The following is a 20895-nucleotide window of genomic DNA, read 5'->3' as shown; positions in this document are numbered from 1 at the left end:
TGCTGTCGGCCTCTGCCAGCCCCAAACTGACAGATGTTCTAAGTTCTGGAATTAAAATGTCCTGCAGTCCTAATGGTCAGTGGGGGCACTGAAGCCCTACACTTGAGGCTGTGTACAGGGTATGCTGTGTTTTTAATGGGTCTACTGTATGCTGTAATTGTTCCCACAGCCCTGGTAGGTACTCGGGGCTATCTCACTTTCCAAAGAGGGACTGGCAGCTTCTCCAAGTCCCATAGCCGAGAGGGGATACTAAAAGCCACATTTGCCAAAGTCTGGAGGAACGCTTTCAAAAGCTTAAAGAAATATTAGGATAAAGGTTGGCGAGATGGCTCAGCAGTTAAGAGTGCATATTGCTTTTGCAAAGGACCTGAATTCAGTCCCTAGACTCATGCTGGGCAGCTCACAAACACATAACTTTAGCTCCAAGGAATCTGATGCCTCTGGCATCCACGGGAAACCTGCATTCACCTGCACAAACCCACACACAGACCCATACACTTGTGCATAATTGAAAACAAAATGATCTTTAAAAATCAGAATATATGTTTTACTGTCTTAACCATTTTAATTGCTGTTGTAACCAAATAATAGATGTGTATTTATATACACAGAACATACACACATGGATACACACATTTTCCTTTTAAATTTACTTTATACTTCTTTATACACACATATCTTGCATTCTTGAGTATGTTCTCTCACAGGCCGAGCCCCCTTTCATGCCCCACCCTCTCCTGTTCTCCTAGTTAGCTTCATTTCTACTTTCATGCGGTATATGCATATCTGGCTCTATAGATGTCTATAAAAATCTGGGAATCACAAAATAAAACATAGTAGGCATATGAAAATGCACACTTGTCTTTCTGAGACTAATTTGATTACTTAATGTGATTACCATCAGTTCCACCCACTTTCCTGCCAGGGACATCACTCCATTCTTCTTTATGGGGGACAAGAACTCCATTGTGTACACATATAACAGTTTCTTTATCTGTTCCTCCATTGATGGACACCTAGGTTGGTTCTGTAACTTAGCTTTTATGAATCATGCTGCAGTTAATATCAAATATACTACATCCATTCAGCTTGTGCTTTTGTGGGTGGCCTTTTCTTATAAAAATGTTTGCCGGCAGTAACTATCGTGCCATTATTATCATCTGCTTAACTAGAATTCCCCGCTCCCCACTAGTCCAATGTCCTGACAACCATCATTACCCTCTGTCTCTAACCTTGACTGCCCAAGTACCCCATGTAAGTAGAAATATAACAATATTTATCCTACCATATCTGGCATATTTCATTTGGCATAATGGCCCCCAAATCCCTCTGTGCACAAAACCCAAGTTTGTAACATTTGTATTTTCCCTCACTAACCTTCAAGGAAACTTGAGCTTGGATTCGGGTCATGTTCTTCCGTGATACCGCAGCATCAGTGCCTCAGATTTACAAAAGTGTGGCGCTCCTGCTTGGTCTTAAAATATACCGTAATGTTGACTCATGAGACCAAAGTGTGACTGGGAAGTCCCTGCACTGTGCGTGGAGCAGCTTAGTAATTACAGGAGAGTGACAGACACTTGCAAAAATTAAAAGAAAGTTTCACTGTTCCCAGAGGCATTATAGGTGGGGATGCTGGGTCACATGTGCTGAGAGGAGAGAGGCTGTATCTATACCCAGTGTTCTGACCTAGGGACAGCTGAAGGATTCGTAGCCTAACATGCCCCAAAAAGTGAGCTTGAGATGACCACCAGTCTGGCACTGGGCAGGCCCCAATGGCTCCCAGGACCAGGGGCAGGCCAGATAATAGAAGAACACTATCTGGGACCTAAGGCCCCAAGCAGGAGTGAGCCAGAGACAGACAACCCTCTCATGGGGACACATGGGCAGGCTATGCAAGGAGTGAGCCTGAGATGACCACCAGACCAGTGCCTTGTGGCCTGGACAGGGAGCTAGCTTGTGATGACCACCAGTCAGGCACCACACAGGCCTGAGGGGGATGAGTGGGATGAGTGGCAGACTATGTTCAAGATGACCCCTTCCCAGTGCCGTAATACACTAGCAGGGAATAGCACACCTGAGACCATTCCTGCGACAACCCCAGACCCTCAAAGAGCCCAGGTGCCACTAAGAGGAGCAAATAAGTGGTAGAGAGATGAAGGAGAAACAGGAGAATGTGGGCACAATGAAGAGAGGCAGATGTGGAGACGTGAGGGCAATGAGATACAGCCTGATGTGACTACCGGTGAGGCCGCCTGGGACCCTGGTGGGGGTCTTGGACTGGGCTGCCTCTGGGGTCATGTCTGGGTCCAGTGGGCCTCTAGCGACAGGGGTCTGCTACCACTAAAGGCCAGGTGGATATCCCTGGTCTGGGCTGCCACCCATGTTAATGTCTGAGGGCTGGGCAGAACTGGCTGTACCCCTCAACTGGGCCTCATAGGAGAGCTGATCCCACCCCTAGCCAGCTACAGCACTTGGGAGAGTGGGTGCTGCACAGTGGGGGAAGTTGTGGGTAGGTTGGTCTTGAGGATACATGTTTAGGAGATCTGGCCCTACCATTCATCTCTCTTTTGGTAATCTGGATGAGGGAGAGATACTCTCCTCCCTCCTTGTCCCTTACCATCTGTGGCACATGGGAGAACTGGGTCATGAAAGCAGGGAAGCTGGCCCTGCCCTTCACCAGCTGCAGCACTTGGGAGAGTGAGCCCTGTACCTCACCAGGGCAGCACAACAGAACTGGCTCTGTGGCAGGGACATGGGAGAGCTGTCCCCACCACTTGCCTGCTGTACAGTGACATGGACAAGGGAAGAGATGATATTCTTTTACCCCTTGCCACATATAGCAGGCAAGGGAGGTGGCCCTGAGGTCATAAGAGCGGGAGAGCTGGCCCTGCCCCTCACCTGCTGCAGCACTCAAGAGAGCAGGCCTGCTCTTTGTCTTAGCAACACAGTAGAGCTGGCCCTGGATGTGGGGGTTGTGGGTGAGCCAGTCCTGAGGGCATGGGTGTGGGAGAGCTGCACCTCCTCTTGTCTACTGGGCAGTGGCCTGGATGAGAGAGAGATCCCTTCCCTCCCTCCCCTCCTCCGTCCCTTGCCATCTATGGCAGGAAGGAGAGCTGGCCCCAGAGTCATGAGAGTGGGAGAACTGATCATGCCTCTCACCAGCTGCAATACTCAGGAATAGAGGCCATGTACTTCACTTAGGCAACAGGATAGAGCTGGCCTTGGTAATAGGGACATGGGTGACCTGTCCCTGAAGGCATGAGAGTGGAGAGCAGTCAGGCTGACCAGCTCAGATACCTCTCATCCCAGATCCAGGGCTTTGATTTGGCTCACTCTAACATCTACCCCATCGGTGAACTGCTGGAGTATGTGAAGGGGCTGGTCCTACAGATCCAAAGCTACAGGGTCTCCATGACAGAGGGCAACAACAGGATATCCAAGAGGAGTCCCAGTATGGTTCTAGTATTGATAGAGTGCCAGAAGACAGAGGTCAAAGGAGTCATTGCAATGAGCATTTCCCAAGCATTTGCAAGCAAAGATGTGTGGACAAAAGGATATATATATATATATATATATATATATATATATATTTATTATTATTATATCCCCCACAGTATATTTTTTCTGTTGGGGGTGGGGTTGCAAGGGTAGAGTGTAGGTATGAGGGGAGGGGGAGATGAGTGGGATTGGGGTACATGATGTAAAATTCACAAAGAACCAATAAAAAATTAAAATATCAGTCTCCATAATTTACATTATCTCCCTTTATACATACAGTACCAACACCAAGTCACACAGAATGCTGCTTCCAGCACATCTCCTTCCTTCTGTTCTTTCTGATCAAGGGAAGGTGAGAGAGGGAAGCATTATCATTCTACAAATTGAAAGCAGATGTCTTGGCTTTATTTTACATCTTCTATGACGCCTACGTCCCTGGGAGACTTTGTCAAAACAACATTTTGAATCATCACTCTCACTACTTTGAGTCACTGGTATCTGCATGCCACACACACATACACACTGACAGGGCCATGCCAATTATGTTCTACATAATGATGGGGTGGTTCACATAATTGGCTTCATTCTGGGTAGAGAGCATGTTGCTTCCACACATTCGAGCCTGGGCAGCTCGGGGGCCAGAATGGACTTCTATGACGCTGTTCAAAAACACTTCTATGGAGAATTCTCCCTTACTGCTGCTCTGGATGTGGAAGTTACATTTTCCTTGGACCATGCCTCTCTGGTTGACCAGTGGATAGTCAGTCCCTTTACTGTAGCCTAGCTTGACACTTAAAATCCTTTGGAATAGTGGAATTTATGTGAGAGCTATGACAACTGTGCTAAATAAGAAAATTGGGTTTTATACATTACCAAGCCAAGTTAAGAAAGGGCGTGTTGTGCTCCTGGTTGAGGAAAGGACACCCTGCTTTTGGAGAGAACATATTTTCCCAATGTCCAGGTTCTAATGTAGAATTAGAATCTTTGCTTTTAAATTTCTTGAATGGTCTCTCTTTGATCCTGACTTGTTACTCATTTTTTTTTTTGTCATCAGAGCCTTTTTCAGAACCCAGGTTACCTGGCCATTGTAAGTGGCAGAGAACCCGAGGTTTCTGGACATTTATATTTTCTACCAGATTCTCCAGTCATTTAAATGATGGAAATCAAATATGGTAGGGCATGAGGAATATTTCACTGGTTCCTATTCACCACATATCTTGCTGATACTCATGTATGGAACAAGAACATTCTACATCACAAGCCGCCTTTGTCCTGTTTTCCAGCTTTGTCTGATATGTAAGCCCTGATCGTCTCCTCCAGCCCCAGCTGTGTAACTCTAACATACAGAATAGAACCTTGTGTAAGCTATGGCGAAGTGGCTCTTTGGTTACACAGAAACGTCTGTTACCATTTATCAGTAATTTCTAATTCATCTTATCCCAGGATGTTCTCAAAAAGTGATTTGCCCGGGTTAATGGGTGTGTACTGACATTAGAATGTTATGGGGACATATGTCTGCATGTGCAGCTTCATGTCTTTGCTGGCCCTCGTGGTGCTGTCTAGCTTACTCAGTTCAACTTTAGGGGCCTCTCTTAGCACCTGTTGGCAGGTCTGATGCTAACGAACTCTCGGCCTTATCTGGGAAAGTCATTACATTCTTCATTTTTGAAGGAGAGTTTTGTTGTAGACCACTCCTGGTTGGTAGTTTCTTTTAGTCCTTTGAATATCCTATCCCTCTCCTTTCTAATCTACAAGACTCTGTGAGAAATAATCCACCAGCAGGCTCATGGAACCCCTGTGTATGATGAGTCACTCTTTGCCCACTGCTTGAAAGAGTCTTTATTTTATGTTTTTTTTTTCTTCAAAATGTAAGTCTTTTATTGTCCCCAAAGAGCCCACATTGTACTTGTGATCAGGATCTTGTTTCTGGAGCTAGGAAACTGAGGTCTCATTCATCAGTCTGCTTCACAGTTCTGATATCTTTGTTTTTCACTGTTGTGGCTTGCTGAATCAGAGCTGCTGAATTTGAACCAACTTCAGTATCTTTCCTTCAAGGATTAATTCATCCTCATGGGCTTGAGAGACAGAACAGGCAACACCTGCCCTCACCCAAACCCTGCGAATGTATTTTTCACCCAAGAAATTTCGGATTTCAACCAAAGACCCATTCTCCTGAATAATGACATTGACGGGGAAGGGAGCATCCACAGACGTCATCTTGTAATGAAAGCCCAGCGTAACACCCTTGACCATGTTCTGAACATGACTGCAGATGGTTCTGACAGTGGCCAGTTCCACCATTTGTCCACATGGAGCCTTTTCTTTTTCTTTCCAAGAAGACTCAGCTCTACACTGATGTGATTGAAGTCCCTCCTCAGAGTTGCCCTGCGGCCCTTCACCATGACTGTGCGCCCCTTCAGAGTGATGGCGACATTTTCTGGAATGTCGACGGTCTCATTGCTGAGAATGGTCTTCGTTCTCACAGTAGATGGGGCAAGGAGATTTTAAGTTTTTATTTCATAATTAGCTTCATTTTTATTTTATTCTGCAGAACTCTAAACGTATTTGGATTTTGACACATTTTCATATAAAACACAGAGTAAAGAAACATTTGATAATTACAAATTTAATAACTGAAACGCCGATGCCAAAGTTGTCAGTCCTCATAGAGTATGTCACATTGTATACAACCTCAGCAAACTCAGTCTTTGTCTGTGTCAGCTCACCTTCCTATCACAGTCCTCTCCTCTACCAGAGGAGAGTTAGCCGGAAAGAGAGCTTCGTTTCTGGCTCACGGGACTAGAGGTCCAGTCTATGGTCACTATCCCCCTTTCTTTGGACCTCTGATGAAGCAATTCATCATAGTGGGAGGGACGATAGGAGGAAGCGGCTCAGCTCTTGATAAGCTGAGAGCAGAGAGAACAGGAGGGACCGAGGTCTCAACATCACTTTTCAGATACATCAAGGGATATGATGACTTCACTTCCTCTGAGCAGGATCCCAGTTAAAGAGTCACCAACTTTCCAATAGTGCAGATAACTGGGGAGCAAGCCCCTATCAGCTATTGATCTGAACCACACTATGAAAATTACAGTAATAATCGTCTAACAGATACTTGTGCTGGTATGCGGTTGAGTTGGTAGAGCGCTTGTCTTTCATGCATGAATAACTGCGCCGGACCCTCAGTTAATTTACTTTTCATTGCTGCAGTTCAAACTCAGGGCCTTTCAATGCTAGTCAAGTGCCCTAGCATTGATCAGTCCCTGATATGATTAGTTATATACCCATTAGTTATTAAAACTCCCCTAATTTATATACATACTTCCTCAAATTGGAAAGCAATTTAAACATTATTCAAATTCTTCCTTTGATTTCTCTAAAATGCAGATATTGGTGCACTTGATATTTTAGATGTTTCTTGTATTTTCTTTATTCTTTTCCGTTTTGTACGGCACTAGGATTGAACCTGGGACCTCAAACAGGTTAGACAACACACATTCAACTATATTCCAAACCCTGTTTTTAAACTTTTTGTTTCGAGACAGTGCCCCACTAAATTCATGCACCTTGAACTTGTTCTGTAGCAGAGATGAGGAACTCGCCACCCTCCTGCCCCAGTCTCCCCAGGAGCTGGGATTACAGGCAGGTGCCCCCAGGTCTCTTTTTCCTTTTTGTCCTTTATTCCCACAATCTCAAGTGCCTCTGTTCTGCTTAGGACAACTTCCTATTGATTCCCTCAGGGAAACACTCTCTCTCTCTCTCTCTCTCTCTCTCTCTCTCTCTCTCTCTCTCTCTCACACACACACACACACACACACACACACACAGAGTCTTGTTTTTGTTGCCTTTGTTGACTTTTGCATTCTTAGTACCTGGATAAGGGTCATTTTGAATTCTTTTGAAAATGACTACGTTTCTTATTTTTTGAGATTATAATACAATTACATCATTTCTCCCTTCTGTTTTCTCCCATTCAAGCCTTTCCATACATCCATCCTTGCTCTCTTTCAAATTCATGGCCTTTTATCATTAATTGTTATTATATGCATATACACATATATATATGCATAAACACACACATATACGCATAAACACACACACACACACACACACACACACACACACAATTTGGAGACTGCCATCCCTAGTATTCATTTCAGAGATAATAAAATCTCTGGTATTGTGGACCATGACAGGGCTTGCCACTGTTCTCAGAGGTCCTCAAGCACCTGTACCATGCTGGTATCTTTCTTCATCAGTGCTCTGTGTCAGGCAAGACAGAAAAAAAAATCCCTACACAGCTTTCAACAGCCAATTCAGGATGTCCTAGCCTCTTTTCCTTCTTACGGGAGAAGCCATGATTGTGCATTCCATTCCAATTTAGCATGGTTCTAGCTGGAGAACAGAATTTGGTGCCTTAAGTGTGGCAGAATTTCTTACCTCCCACACTGTGCTTCTCTTTGGCCTCCTGCCCACATAGGGTTATGTTTCTAGTGATTTTTTGAGGTTCTCTCAGAAGAGGTCTGGTCCACATCTTGTTATGGAGTCCAGTGGGGAAGGAAGGAGCATGGGAGGTTTCCCATTTTCCCACCTTGTTCATGAATTATTTAGTGAACATTCATCAAGGGAAGCCACTGTGTTGCTTCCAGATCCACTAACTAATAAAGTAGGACACTGAAGTAATCTTGGTCAGACTTGTCACATTCTTTCGTTCTTTGCCTAATATGTCAGTTGTTTTTGGGTTTGTTTTGTTATTTCTCTTGACTTCTAAAATATTTACCAGTTTTCCAACCTGTGCCTTTTCCTGCATCCCCATGCTACAGGTAAACAAAAGGCTTAATGCATTTTTATGTCCATAAAAGGGGTAAGTAGGCAGGGGTCCTAAATAGACAATGGACAAAAATTGTCTCAGGCCATTGAGTGATGGAACGAATCAAAGGACTTTTCTCTTTCATAAAATCCCAATTGTTCAATGCAGGAGATATGATGGTAGTAGGAAAATACATTAGAGAGAACATCTAGAAACAACAGTAATAACAAACATAGAATTGCTAAAATGGTAAGAAATGGTGAGTGGAAAGGTTCTCTGTGTAATTAATTATGACACGGCATAGAAGAATTTAGGTAAGTCTATCCAGATGGTAGGGGCATCTATGGATATCACAAATCCCTAAGTTAGCCTTTTGTTTTGCTAGATCTTGCCTACGTGTCTTGTATTCAGAAGCCTCTCGGATACAACTCATTCTTGTTTTTAGATAAGGATGTTTGATATGCTATACCCTGATGGGCTTAACCTGCAGCCCTCTGCGAGGCCAGGCATTTCACACCAGTTCATAAAACCATATGGAAGAGTTTTCAACAGAAGTTGAAGGGACCTTGTTCTTGTTCAATCACACCTCCAAGACGGTCTATGGGAACTTTTTAACTGGCTCTCTGTAACGGTACACGTTTACACTGAGAAGGGGATGGCTGGTCAAATGGTCATATTGATAGCATCTGAAGTGCTCAGTGCTTTCTCAGCAGGACGAGGGGACTTAGACTCTGAACACTAGTTTTCTTCCTACACTATTCATTGTTTGCTCTGGCATTTGATGGACAAAAATCCTCAGGAGGCGCAGTAATTTCACATAAATACTGTTGTGGTATACGCAGCATGCTAACACAGGAATGAAGGTTTAGGAGTGAGACTAATTATTTAAGCTTGTGTGTTCTCAAGAAGACCTACTTAGACCCCAAAGGATGGGACTAAGAAATATCCAATTGCTATTGAAATGAGTTGCAGGTATTATAAAGATGGGTTTGAATCTGTCCAAATCAATGTCCAATTTGGGGGTCACTTACTATGAAAATGGAATAAAAATAGGCACTTCTCCACTGAAACAGAACAATTCGCCTCCTTTGGGACTGACATGACCACACTGAGTTCAAGTCCTTGCTTGCTCTGGAGCCTGGCGTGTCATTTTCTTCCTTAGTCCTGATACATGGGAATTGGCCTTGGTGACTATCACTATCTGAAAATCAACACTTTACAAATCCGAGTAACACCGAAGTATGCTAATTACTAAGATAAATTCAAAGGTATTCTGCAAAGTTGTGGTCAGCTGTACAAATCAGGAGGAACATTTTAAAAAATGACTCTTACCAATGAATAGAAAGAAAATGAAATTTAGAATGATTTCAAATGCTGTAAGAGAGTGTGCTACATTGAAAATCTTGGTGGGGATGAGGTGGCAATTGGGATTGTGTAGAGAAGATGTGTATTTTGGGAAGTTCCACACTTGCATTCACTCTTGGCCAGCTGTTCCTGAATAAATATACTCCTTAGGGGATAAATGACATAGTGTGTCATTTGTGTTCACATTGGCTCCCATAAGGAATGAAAGTATAGAGACTTTAGTGTTATTGTTGCAGCTGTTACTGACAGCTGCAACCTCATCCAGTAGAAAAGGGCTGACAGGTGGGACTGACCTAAGACGGATTGTAAATGAGGACTTTCTTAGTAAATTCAGATCCTATGAATTTCCCCAGTGACTGATGGTGTTCTGTGGGATTGGTAATAACTGGATGAAGTTAAAATATGACATGAGCATACTGTTAATATTGTCTCATCAAGTAACAGGGTATATAATGACATCTCACTACAAAGGAAGTCACTGATGAATATTTCTTCTTTGAGAAATCCAGATGGGGGACAAACATCGTAATTTAATTTACAATCCTGAAGCATATGACCTGGCTCTATTGAGTAGATTGCTGAAATAATACAAGATCCCTTCACGCTTGTACCATCAAAAACAGTGGTTCTTAACCTGTGAGGGTCACATAGCAGACATCCTGCATATGAGACATTTACATATTATGATTCGCAACAGTAACAAAATTATAGTTTTAAAGTAGGAACAAAGACAATCTCATAGTTGGGGTCACTATAGCATGAGGAACTGTATTAAACGGTCTCAGCATTAGGAAGGTGGAGAACCACTGCTCTAGATGAATCTACTTTTTATGCATCTCTCAAATCTGATATTCCTTACTTCGAGACAGACATAGGATGCAACAGACTAGTGGGTACCGGTTTTGAGTCTTTGTTTTAGTTTTCCCCTGGGGCCATTTTTACCACCACGTGAACAGTCTTGAGTTAGCCTGTTGGAGAAACGGAGGCATCGAGGTATTTCAGTAAACCCCGACAGCAACATCCCAGATCAGATGTATCATACCCAGAGTTGAGGTCAGATCTCTCACCCATGAAATTATAAGCAAAATGATATTGTGGTTCTTTGATGTCATGGAATCTTGGAGCAGTTTGTTACATAGCAACAGACACATGATACTTCAGAGCTCATTCACTGAGTTTGAAGTCTACCCGTGGGAGCTATACTTGATCATCTGCTCATTTTCCTTCCCTAACAACTGCATAGTTTGTGTAACACAATGCAGTGGACTGAATTATAGGATGCAATTCCCAATCATTCTAGGTAGGTCCTTTTTTACCCACCACTGGAAAACCCAAGATAATGTGTGTGATTCCGTTGTACTGTGGAACATTTTGTAAAGCTGACATTGTTTACGCTGTGCTGTCTAATACGGTAGCCACTGATCAAATGTGGTTATGAGCACTGGAAGTGAAACTTGAATGCTCAAAGAATTCGATTTTTTTTTTTAATTAACTTGAGTATTTCTTATGTACATTTCGAGTGTTATTCCCTTTCCCGGTTTCCAGGCAAACATCCCCTTCCCTCCCCCCCCCTTCCTTATGGGTGTTCCCTCCCCCCTCCCCCCCATTGCCGCCTCCCCGACAGTCTAGTTCACTGGGGGTTCAGTCTTAGCAGGACCCAGGGCTTCCCCTTCCACTGGTGCTCTTACTAGGATATTCATTGCTACCTATGAGGTCAGAGTCCAGGGTCAGTCCATGTATAGTCTTTAGGTAGTGGCTTAGTCCCTGGAAGCTCTGGTTGCTTGGCATTGTTGTACATATGGGGTCTCAAGCCCTTCAAGCTCTTCCAGTTCATTCTCTGATTCCTTCAACGGGGTCCCGTTCTCAGTTCAGTGGTTTGCTGCTGGCATTCGCCTCTGTATTTGCTGTATTCTGGCTGTGTCTCTCAGGATCGATCTACATCCGGCTCCTGTCGGTCTGCACTTCTTTGCTTCATCCATCTTGTCTAATTGGGTGGCTCTATATGTATGGGCCACATGTGGGGCAGGCTCTGAATGGGTGTTCCTTCAGTCTCTGTTTTAATCTTTGCCTCTCTCTTCCCTGCCAAGGGTATTCTTGTTCCCCTTTTAAAGAAGGAGTGAAGCATTCACATTTTGATCATCCGTCTTGAGTTTCATTTGTTCTAGGCATCTAGGGTAATTCAAGCATTTGGGCTAATAGCCACTTATCAGTGAGTGCATACCATGTATGTCTTTCTGTGATTGGGTTAGCTCACTCAGGATGATATTTTCCAGTTCCAACCATTTGCCTCACAAATTTCATAAACTCAAGTTGTTTTTGATAGCTGAGTAATATTCCATTGTGTAGATGTACCACATTTTCTGTATCCATTCCTCTGTTGAAGGGCATCTGGGTTCTTTCCAGCTTCTGGCTATTATAAATAAGGCTGATGAACATAGTGGAGCACGTGTCTTTTTTTATATGTTGGGGCATCTTTTGGGTATATGCCCAAGAGAGGTATAGCTGGATCCTCAGGCAGTTCAATGTCCAATTTTCTGAGAAACCTCCAGACTGATTTCCAGAATGGTTGTACCAGTCTGCAACCCCACCAACAATGGAGGAGTGTTCCTCTTTCTCCGCATCCTCGCCAGCATTTGCTGTCACCTGAGTTTTTGATCTTAGCCATTCTCACTGGTGTGAGGTGAAATCTCAGGGTTGTTTTGATTTGCATTTCCTGATGACTAAAGATGTTGAACATTTCTTTAGGTGTTTCTCAGCCATTCGGCATTCCTCAGCTGTGAATTCTTTGTTTAACTCTGAACCCCATTTTTTAATAGGGTTATTTGTCTCCCTGTGGTCTAACTTTTTGAGTTCTTTGTATATTTTGGATATAAGGCCTCTATCTGTTGTAGGATTGGTAAAGATCTTTTCCCAATCTGTTGGTTGCCGTTTTGTCCTAACCACAGTGTCCTTTGCCTTACAGAAGCTTTGTAGTTTTATGAGATCCCATTTGTCGATTCTTGATCTTAGAGCATAAGCCATTGGTGTTTTGTTCAGGAAATTTTTTCCAGTGCCCATGTGTTCCAGATGCTTCCCTAGTTTTTCTTCTATTAGTTTGAGTGTGTCTGGTTTGATGTGGATGTCCTTGATCCACTTGGACTTAAGCTTTGTACAGGGTGATAAGCATGGATCGATCTGCATTCTTCTACATGTTGACCTCCAGTTGAACCAGCACCATTTGCTGAAAATGCTATCTTTTTTCCATTGGATGGTTTGGGCTCCTTTGTCAAAAATCAAGTGACCATAGGTGTGTGGGTTCATTTCTGGGTCTTCAATTCTATTCCATTGGTCTATCTGTCTGTCTCTGTACCAATACCATGCAGTTTTTATCACTATTGCTCTGTAATACTGCTTGAGTTCAGGGATAACGATTCCCCTGAAGTCCTTTTTATTGTTGAGGATAGTTTTAGCTATCCTGGGTTTTTTGTTATTCCAGATGAATTTGCAAATTGTTCTGTCTAACTCTTTGAAGAATTGGATTGGTATTTTGATGGGGATTGCATTGAATCTGTAGATCGCTTTTGGTAAAATGGCCATTTTTACTATATTAATCCTGCCAATCCATGAGCATGGGAGATCTTTCCATCTTCTGAGGTCTTCTTCAATTTCTTTCCTCAGAGTCTTGAAGTTCTTGTTGTACAAATCTTTTACTTGCTTGGTTAAAGTCACACCGAGGTACTTTATATTATTTGGGTCTATTATGAAGGGTGTTGTTTCCCTAATTTCTTTCTCGGCTTGTTTCTCTTTTGTGTAGAGGAAGGCTACTGATTTATTTGAGTTAATTTTATACCCAGCCACTTTGCTGAAGTTGTTTATCAGCTTTAGTAGTTCTCTGGTGTAACTTTTGGGATCACTTAAATATACTATCATATCATCTGCAAATAGTGATATTTTGACTTCTTCTTTCCGATCTGTATCCCCTTGACCTCCTTTTTTGTTGTCTGATTGCTCTGGCTAGAACTTCAAGAACTATATTGAATAAGTAGGGAGAGAGTGGCAGCCTTGTCTAGTCCCTGATTTTAGTGGATTGCTTCAAGTTTCTCTCCATTTAGTTTAATGTTAGCCACTGGTTTGCTGTATATGGCTTTTACTATGTTTAGGTGTGGGCCTTGGATTCCTATTCTTTCCAGGACTTTTATCATGAAGGGGTGTTGAATTTTGTCAAATGCTTTCAGCATCTAATGAAATGATCATGTGGTTTTGTTCTTTCAGTTTGTTTATATAATGGATCACGTTGATGGTTTTCCAGATATTAAACCATCCCTGCATGCCTGATGAAGCCTCACTTGATCATGGTGGATGATTGTTTTGATGTGCTCTTGGATTGGTTTGCCAGAATTTTGTTGAGTATTTTGGCGTCGATGTTCATAAGGGAAATTGGTCTGAAGTTCTCTTTCTTTGTTGGGTCTTTGTGTGGTTTAGGTATAAGAGTAATTGTGGCTTCATAGAAGGAGTTCGGTAGTGCTCCATCTGTTTCAATTTTGTGGAATAGTTTGAATAATATTGGTATGAGGTCTTCTATGAAGGTCTGATAGAATTCTGCACTAAACCCGTCTGACCTGGGCTCTTTTTGGTTGGGAGACCTTTAATGACTGCTTCTATTTCCTTAGGAGTTATGGGGTTGTTTAACTGGTTTATCTGTTCCTGATTTAACTTCGGTACCTGGTATCTGTCTAGGAAATTGTCCATTTCCTGCAGATTTTCAAGTTTTGTTGAGTATAGGCTTTTATAGTAAGATCTGATGATTTTTTGAATTTCCTCTGAATCTGTAGTTATGTCTCCCTTTTCATTTCTGATTTTGTTAATTTGGACACACTCTCTGTGTCCTCTCGTTAGTTTGGCTAAGGGTTTATCTATCTTGTTGATTTTCTCAAAGAACCAACTTTTGGTTCTGTTGATTCTTTCTATGGTCCTTTTTGTTTCTACTTGGTTGATTTCAGCTCTGAGTTTGATTATTTCCTGCCTTCTACTCCTCCTGGGTGTATTTGCTTCTTTTTGTTCTAGAGCTTTTAGGTGTGCTGTCAAGCTGCTGACATATGCTCTTTCCTGTTTCTTTCTGCAGGCACTCAGCGCTATGAGTTTTCCTCTTAGCACAGCTTTCATTGTGTCCCATAAGTTTGGGTATGTTGTACCTTCATTTTCATTAAATTCTAAAAAGTTTTTAATTTCTTTCTTTATTTCTTCCTTGACCAGGTTATCATTGAGTAGAGCATTGTTCAATTTCCACGTATATGTGGGCATTCTTCCCTTATTGTTATTGAAGACCAGCTTTAGGCCGTGGTGGTCCGATAGCACGCATGGGATTATTTCTATCTTTCTGTACCTGTTGAGGCCCGTTTTTTGACCAATTATATGGTCAATTTTGGAGAAAGTACCATGAGGAGCTGAGAAGAAGGTATATCCTTTTGCATTAGGGTAGAACGTTCTATAAATATCCGTTAAGTCCATTTGGCTCATGACTTCTCTTAGTCTGTCTACGTCTCTGTTTAATTTCTGTTTCCATGATCTGTCCATTGATGAGAGTGGGGTGTTGAAGTCTCCTACTATTATTGTGTGAGGTGCAATATGTGTTTTGAGCTTTAGTAAGGTTTCTTTTACGTATGTAGGTGCCCTTGTATTTGGGGCATAGATATTTAGGATTGAGAGTTCATCTTGGTGGATTTTTCCTTTGATAAATATAAAGTGTCCTTCCTTATCTTTTTTGATGACTTTTAGTTGAAAATTGACTTTGTTTGATATTAGAATGGCTACTCCAGCTTGCTTCTTCCGACCATTTGCCTGGAAAGTTGTTTCCCAGCCTTTCACTCTGAGGTAGTGTCTGTCTTTGTCTCTGAGGTGTGTTTCCTGTAGGCAGCAGAATGCAGGGTCCTCGTTGCATATCCAGTTTGTTAACCTATGTCTTTTTATTGGGGAGTTGAGGCCATTGATGTTGAGAGATATTAAGGAATAGTGATTATTGCTTCCTGTTATATTCATACTTGGATGTGTTATGTTTGTGTGCTTTTCTTCTCTTTGTTTTGTTGCCAAGACGATTAGTTTCTTGCCTCTTCTTGGGTATAGCTTGCCTCCTTATGTTGGGCTTTACCATTTATTATCCTTTGTAGCGCTGGATTTGTAGAAAGATATTGTGTAAATTTGGTTTTGTCATGGAATATCTTGGTTTCTCCATCTATGTTAATTGAGAGTTTTGCAGGATACAGTAGCCTGGGCTGGCATTTGTGTTCTCTTAGGGTCTGTATGACATCAGTCCAGGATCTTCTGGCCTTCATAGTTTCTGGCGAAAAGTCTGGTGTGATTCTGATAGGTCTGCCTTTATATGTTACTTGACCTTTTTCCTTACTGCTTTTAATATTCTTTCTTTATTTTGTGTGTTTGGTGTTTTGACTATTATGTGACGGGAGGTGTTTCTTTTCTGGTCCAATCTATTTGGAGTTCTGTAGGCTTCTTGTATGCCTATGGGTATCTCTTTTTTTAGGTTAGGGAAGTTTTGTTCTATGATTTTGTTGAAGATATTTACTGGTCCTTTGAGCTGGGAGTCTTCACTCTCTTCTATACCTATTATCCTTAGGTTTGATCTTCTCATTGAGTCCTGGATTTCCTGTATGTTTTGGACCAGTAGCTTTTTCCGCTTTACATTATCTTTGACAGTTGAGTCAATGATTTCTATGGAATCTTCTGCTCCTGAGATTCTCTCTTCCATCTCTTGTATTCTGTTGGTGAAGCTTGTATCTACAGCTCCTTGTCTCTTCTTTTGGTTTTCTATATCCAGGGTTGTTTCCATGTGTTCTTTCTTGATTGCTTCTATTTCCATTTTTAATTCCTTCAACTGTTTCATTGTGTTTTTCTGGAATTCTTTCAGGGATTTTTTGTGACTCCTCTCTATGGGCTTCTACTTGTTTATTTATGTTTTCCTGGAATTCTTTTAGGGATTTTTGTGACTCCTCTCTATGGGCTTCTACTTGTTTATTTATATTTTCCTGGAATTCTTTTAGGAATTTTTGTGATTCCTCTCTGTAGGCTTCTACTTGTTTATTTATGTTTTCCTGTGTTTCTCTAAGGGAGTTCTTCATGTCTTTCTTGAAGTCTCCAACATCATGATCAAATATGATTTTGAAACTAGATCTTGCTTTTCTGGTGTGTTTGGATATTCCATGTTTGTTTTGATGGGAGAATTGGGCTCCAATGGTGCCATGTAGTCTTGGTTTCTGTTGCTTGGGTTCCTGCGCTTGCCTCTCGCCATCAAATTATCTCTAGTGTTACTTTGTTCTGCTATTTCTGACAGTGGCTAAACTGTCCTATAGGCCTGTGTGTCAGGAGTGCTGTAGACCTGTTTTCCTCTCTTTCAGTCAGTTATGGGGACAGAGTGTTCTGCTTTCGGGCGTGTAGTTTTTCCTTTCTACAGGTCTTCAGCTGTTCCTGTGGACCTGTGCCTTGAGTTCACCAGGCAGGTCACTTGCAGCAGAAAAGTTGGTCTTACCTGTGGTCCCGAGGCTCAAGTTCGCTCGGGGGGTGCTGCCCACGGGCTCTCCGCGGTGGCAGCAACCAGGAAGATCTGCGCCGCCTCTTCCGGGAGCCTCAGTGCACCAGGGTTTCAGATGGCCTCCGGTATTTTCCTCTGGAATCAGCAATGTGTGCAGAGAGCAGTCTCTTCTGGTTTCGCAGGCGTGTCTGCCTCTCTGAAGGTTTAGCTCTCCCTCCCACGGGATTTGGGTGCAGAGAACTGTTTATCCGGTCTGTTTCCTTCAGGTTCCGGCGGTGTCTCAGGCAGGGCTCCTGCTGCTCCTGGGCCCTCCCCCACAGGAACCCAGAGGCCTTGTACAGTTTCCTCTTGGGCCAGGGATGTGGGCAGGGGTGGGCAGTGTTGGTGGTCTCTTCCGCTCTGCAGCCTCAGGAGTGCCCACCTGACCAGGCGGTAAGGTATCTCTCCCACGGGTTCTGGGAGCAGAGAGCTGCTGCGGGCCGGGATCCGCGGGTGTGGGAAGAATTCGATTTTTAACTCCATGTGGTTTTCATTCTTTTAAATCTGAATGGCTATGAGTAGCTAGTGGCTTCCACTTTGAGCAGTATCATTCTATAGGTCATTACATACTCCTAATAAACATTGTTAGTATAATACCTAAAGCTATTTGGAGGTTGAACCTATACAAAATAATCTACAGGGTTTATGCTTGTCTTAGTGGCCCTCACTCCAGAACAAATACACTGGGTACTAAGAATTGGTGCACACAGTTCCCAAGTGTTGAGGGCCCCTTTTGAGAAACACTTTATGGTGTGAAGGTTAGTAACATCAAAACAAACAGATGATAGCAGTGAAATGTTGTGGTGCTATGTTTTCCAACTCTCTTGGGATAGATGCCCAGAGTCAGTCATACGTGTGAGCTAAAAAGATCTTCTTTTCTTGTCCAACTGAAGACTCTGAATTCAAGTTACCACATTTGGAAGCGTTTATTGTTTAAACCCCCCACCCCAATCCCACCACCAAACTCATGAACCCACCCTAATGCTCCAGGGATAAAACATGTTCTTGCATGGTTGGAATGTTGTCTTCCCTTAGACCTTAGACCACAGTTTCCCCAAAGCACAGAGAGCTGTGAAAGTCCTCCTCATGCTCTCCCAATTGTACCCAGAGAGTGAAAACTCATCAGGCCACAGATTTTCCATTTGCCTGCTCTCTTTGATCAGAGACTCATCATCCAAGGCTCTAAACAGTGGCCACTAGCATGGCGACAAATGGAAAATATCTTTCCATAGTGTCCCCGCTCCTGAAGAGCTGCTCTGCATACTACCCTGTCTCTACCACCTCCATGTGCCCTTACTGCATCTGCTTAAGTCTGCTAGACCTTCTGTTCTCAGCAGTTTCATCCTTGACGGCCCAATGCTTGCTCCTTTGTTGAGGCTGTGTTCACTCAAGCCAGCATATTACCTCCTTGACACAGCTTTTCAGACCTGTTCAGGTCCCCACATGCCACCAAGCTACTCCGACTATTCCTGTGGAGTCTCTTACCCCCAAGTTTTCTCAGCACAGGTGCAGTGTGGCACTTATACACTTTCTTTCTGGCTCACTTACCTGCCTCTCTTTCTGAGTCCTTGACTTTGCAAGTGCTTGAGAATTCCCCAAGAAGTTTCCTAGGGTCCCTTGCCTCCTGGTATCTCACTTTATGTTGGGTCAGAGAAGTACAATGTGATTTTTGACATCAGGTAAGTGGGATGATGCTTAGAAGGACTGTTTTGCATGGGTCCTTTAAGGCTTTAAGGCCTAGGGGTAATCTTCTACAAGCAGACCAGCTAGAAGAAGTGTATCTGGGAAAAGAGCAGGTGAGACAAAAGACTGCAGAAAGTGGAGAAAGCAGAAGACTGGGGTGGCTCTCTACACTGGCTCTGTGGTGTGGGTGACATGGGCTATAGCCATAGCAGCATTGTCTGGGAAATAGTTAGAAACGCAGAATCTCAGACCTCACTCCAGACCTACTAAATCAGACGCTGCAAGGCCCCCAGGTCCTAGCTGATGGACCTCTGTACTACCATTGAGATATGAAGTTGAAGTGCATTAGCTATTGCTGGGCTGTGAATATCTCAGAGGGACTTGTAAGAGGGTGGATTTGCCTTGGCTCACGGTATCAGTGGATTTGGTACAGGATTGCTTGGCTCCATATGCTTGAGTGATAAACTAGGATGCTAGGAATGTGTGAGGGAGAGAGTGGTTTGTCTTTGGCCTGACCAGGGATTAGAGAGCAAGATAGCAAGTGGTCAGGGTTAATACATGTCTCAGGATCTGTCCCTAGTGACTTCCTTCCGGCTAGGTTCAATCTCTCAAAGGTTCCACCAACTCCCCAAATTCCACAACCCAAAGACTATAAATAATCAAAACATGAGCCTGTGTGTGGGGGATTTCAGATTCAAATAATAACAAAAACTAGACAAGTAGCTGGTAGTACACAAAAGATGTGAACCTCAGGAGAGAGGGAGGACTCACTGAACACGTTTGGGATGTGATATTATTTCTGAGGGGCCCAACACACTCTGAGCAAAAGTATCTGGATTTAGCTTTTTACCTAGATGAACAGTTTCTGTGGTAAGAACCAAGCCGGAAAACTCATAAACCTGAGGAAATTATGGATGAAGGAAGAGGGGCAGTGTGATGGGCAGGTGAGGGTAAGGAAGGGAGAAATAAGGCGACTGTGGAGCTACCTAGTGGGTTGAGGATGTCAACTCTGGAAATCCACTTAAGCACCCTCTACTGCTGCTGTCAAGCAGACAGATAAATGGTTGATGGAGAGGATAGAAAATATGAGGGGTTTCTTTGTGCTTCCTAGAAATTACATTACTTGCCTCTTTTTTTTTTATTTTGTTATTTTCAGATCCTTTAAGTACATGGTATGGAAAATGAGCCTTCAGCTGGCCACAGAAGAGAGAGAAGAGAAAATCTAAACAGGCGTAAATACTGCCAGCAAGCACTAGGGACTTCACAAAGTTTTACTTCTCAAGTAGACACATTTGCAGAGCTAGTGAGATTTTTATTCTGCAGGAAAGTAAGAAGCAAGTCCCTTGAAAACTGTCTGGGCTTTGCCATTGCCTCTTTGGCAGAGGGAATGAGAGCTGGGACAACTTATCAGTCTTGCTTCTGCTTTTGCAAGGCAGACTCCAAATGCAGCCAGTGATACAGCTTTTTCGAGTGCCACGAACACATGCTGTCCTTTTGTATCTCACAGATCTTCCCTCTGATGGAAGTCTCTACCTCACAGAACACTTTAGGTTCTCCATTCAACCTCTCTGCAAATATGGGACAGGAGACTTGAAAAATGCCTCAACAGGTAGAATCTTGGAGAATGTCCTATTGATACAATGAACTGGCATCTCATTGACGTCTTTAGATAGCTGGTGTGAACACTGCAGCTTCCTACTCCCCAGTGAACTTTGTCACCAGGCTATAATGTCAAACTGCAGAGGGACTCCTTTTAGCCACTCCCACCAACAATGTTGAGGCTGTTGTCAAGTATTACGTTTCCTTGAACAGAACTCTGCCGAATATCTGGGTTTTGAAAGAGCTGTGATCTTGAGATGCTCAAGTGCAGTTATAATTTCTTCAAGCTTTTCCTAGGTCAAAGAGGATCAATAGTATGATAACCCACAGGACTCCATGACCTTCATTCCTTTATACCAAGAGAACAGGAACCATTAAATGA

At 43.0% G+C, this 20895-nt stretch overlaps 1 protein-coding gene and 1 pseudogene across 1 annotated transcript in view; one reads left to right on the top strand and one right to left on the bottom strand.

Moving 5' to 3' along the window:
- Slc24a3 (solute carrier family 24 member 3) overlaps nt 1-20895 on the bottom strand; it is a 407093-nt gene that overhangs the window by 80204 nt on the left and 305994 nt on the right. The window lies entirely within an intron of this gene.
- LOC116902609 lies at nt 1602-1720 on the top strand (annotated as a pseudogene).

Source organism: Rattus rattus, chromosome 5 (assembly GCF_011064425.1).
Source record: "Rattus rattus isolate New Zealand chromosome 5, Rrattus_CSIRO_v1, whole genome shotgun sequence".
Classification (NCBI taxonomy): Eukaryota; Metazoa; Chordata; class Mammalia; order Rodentia; family Muridae; genus Rattus; species Rattus rattus.
The sequence above is the reverse complement of the archived record's forward strand: the minus strand, read 5'-3'. Positions and strand labels throughout refer to the sequence as shown.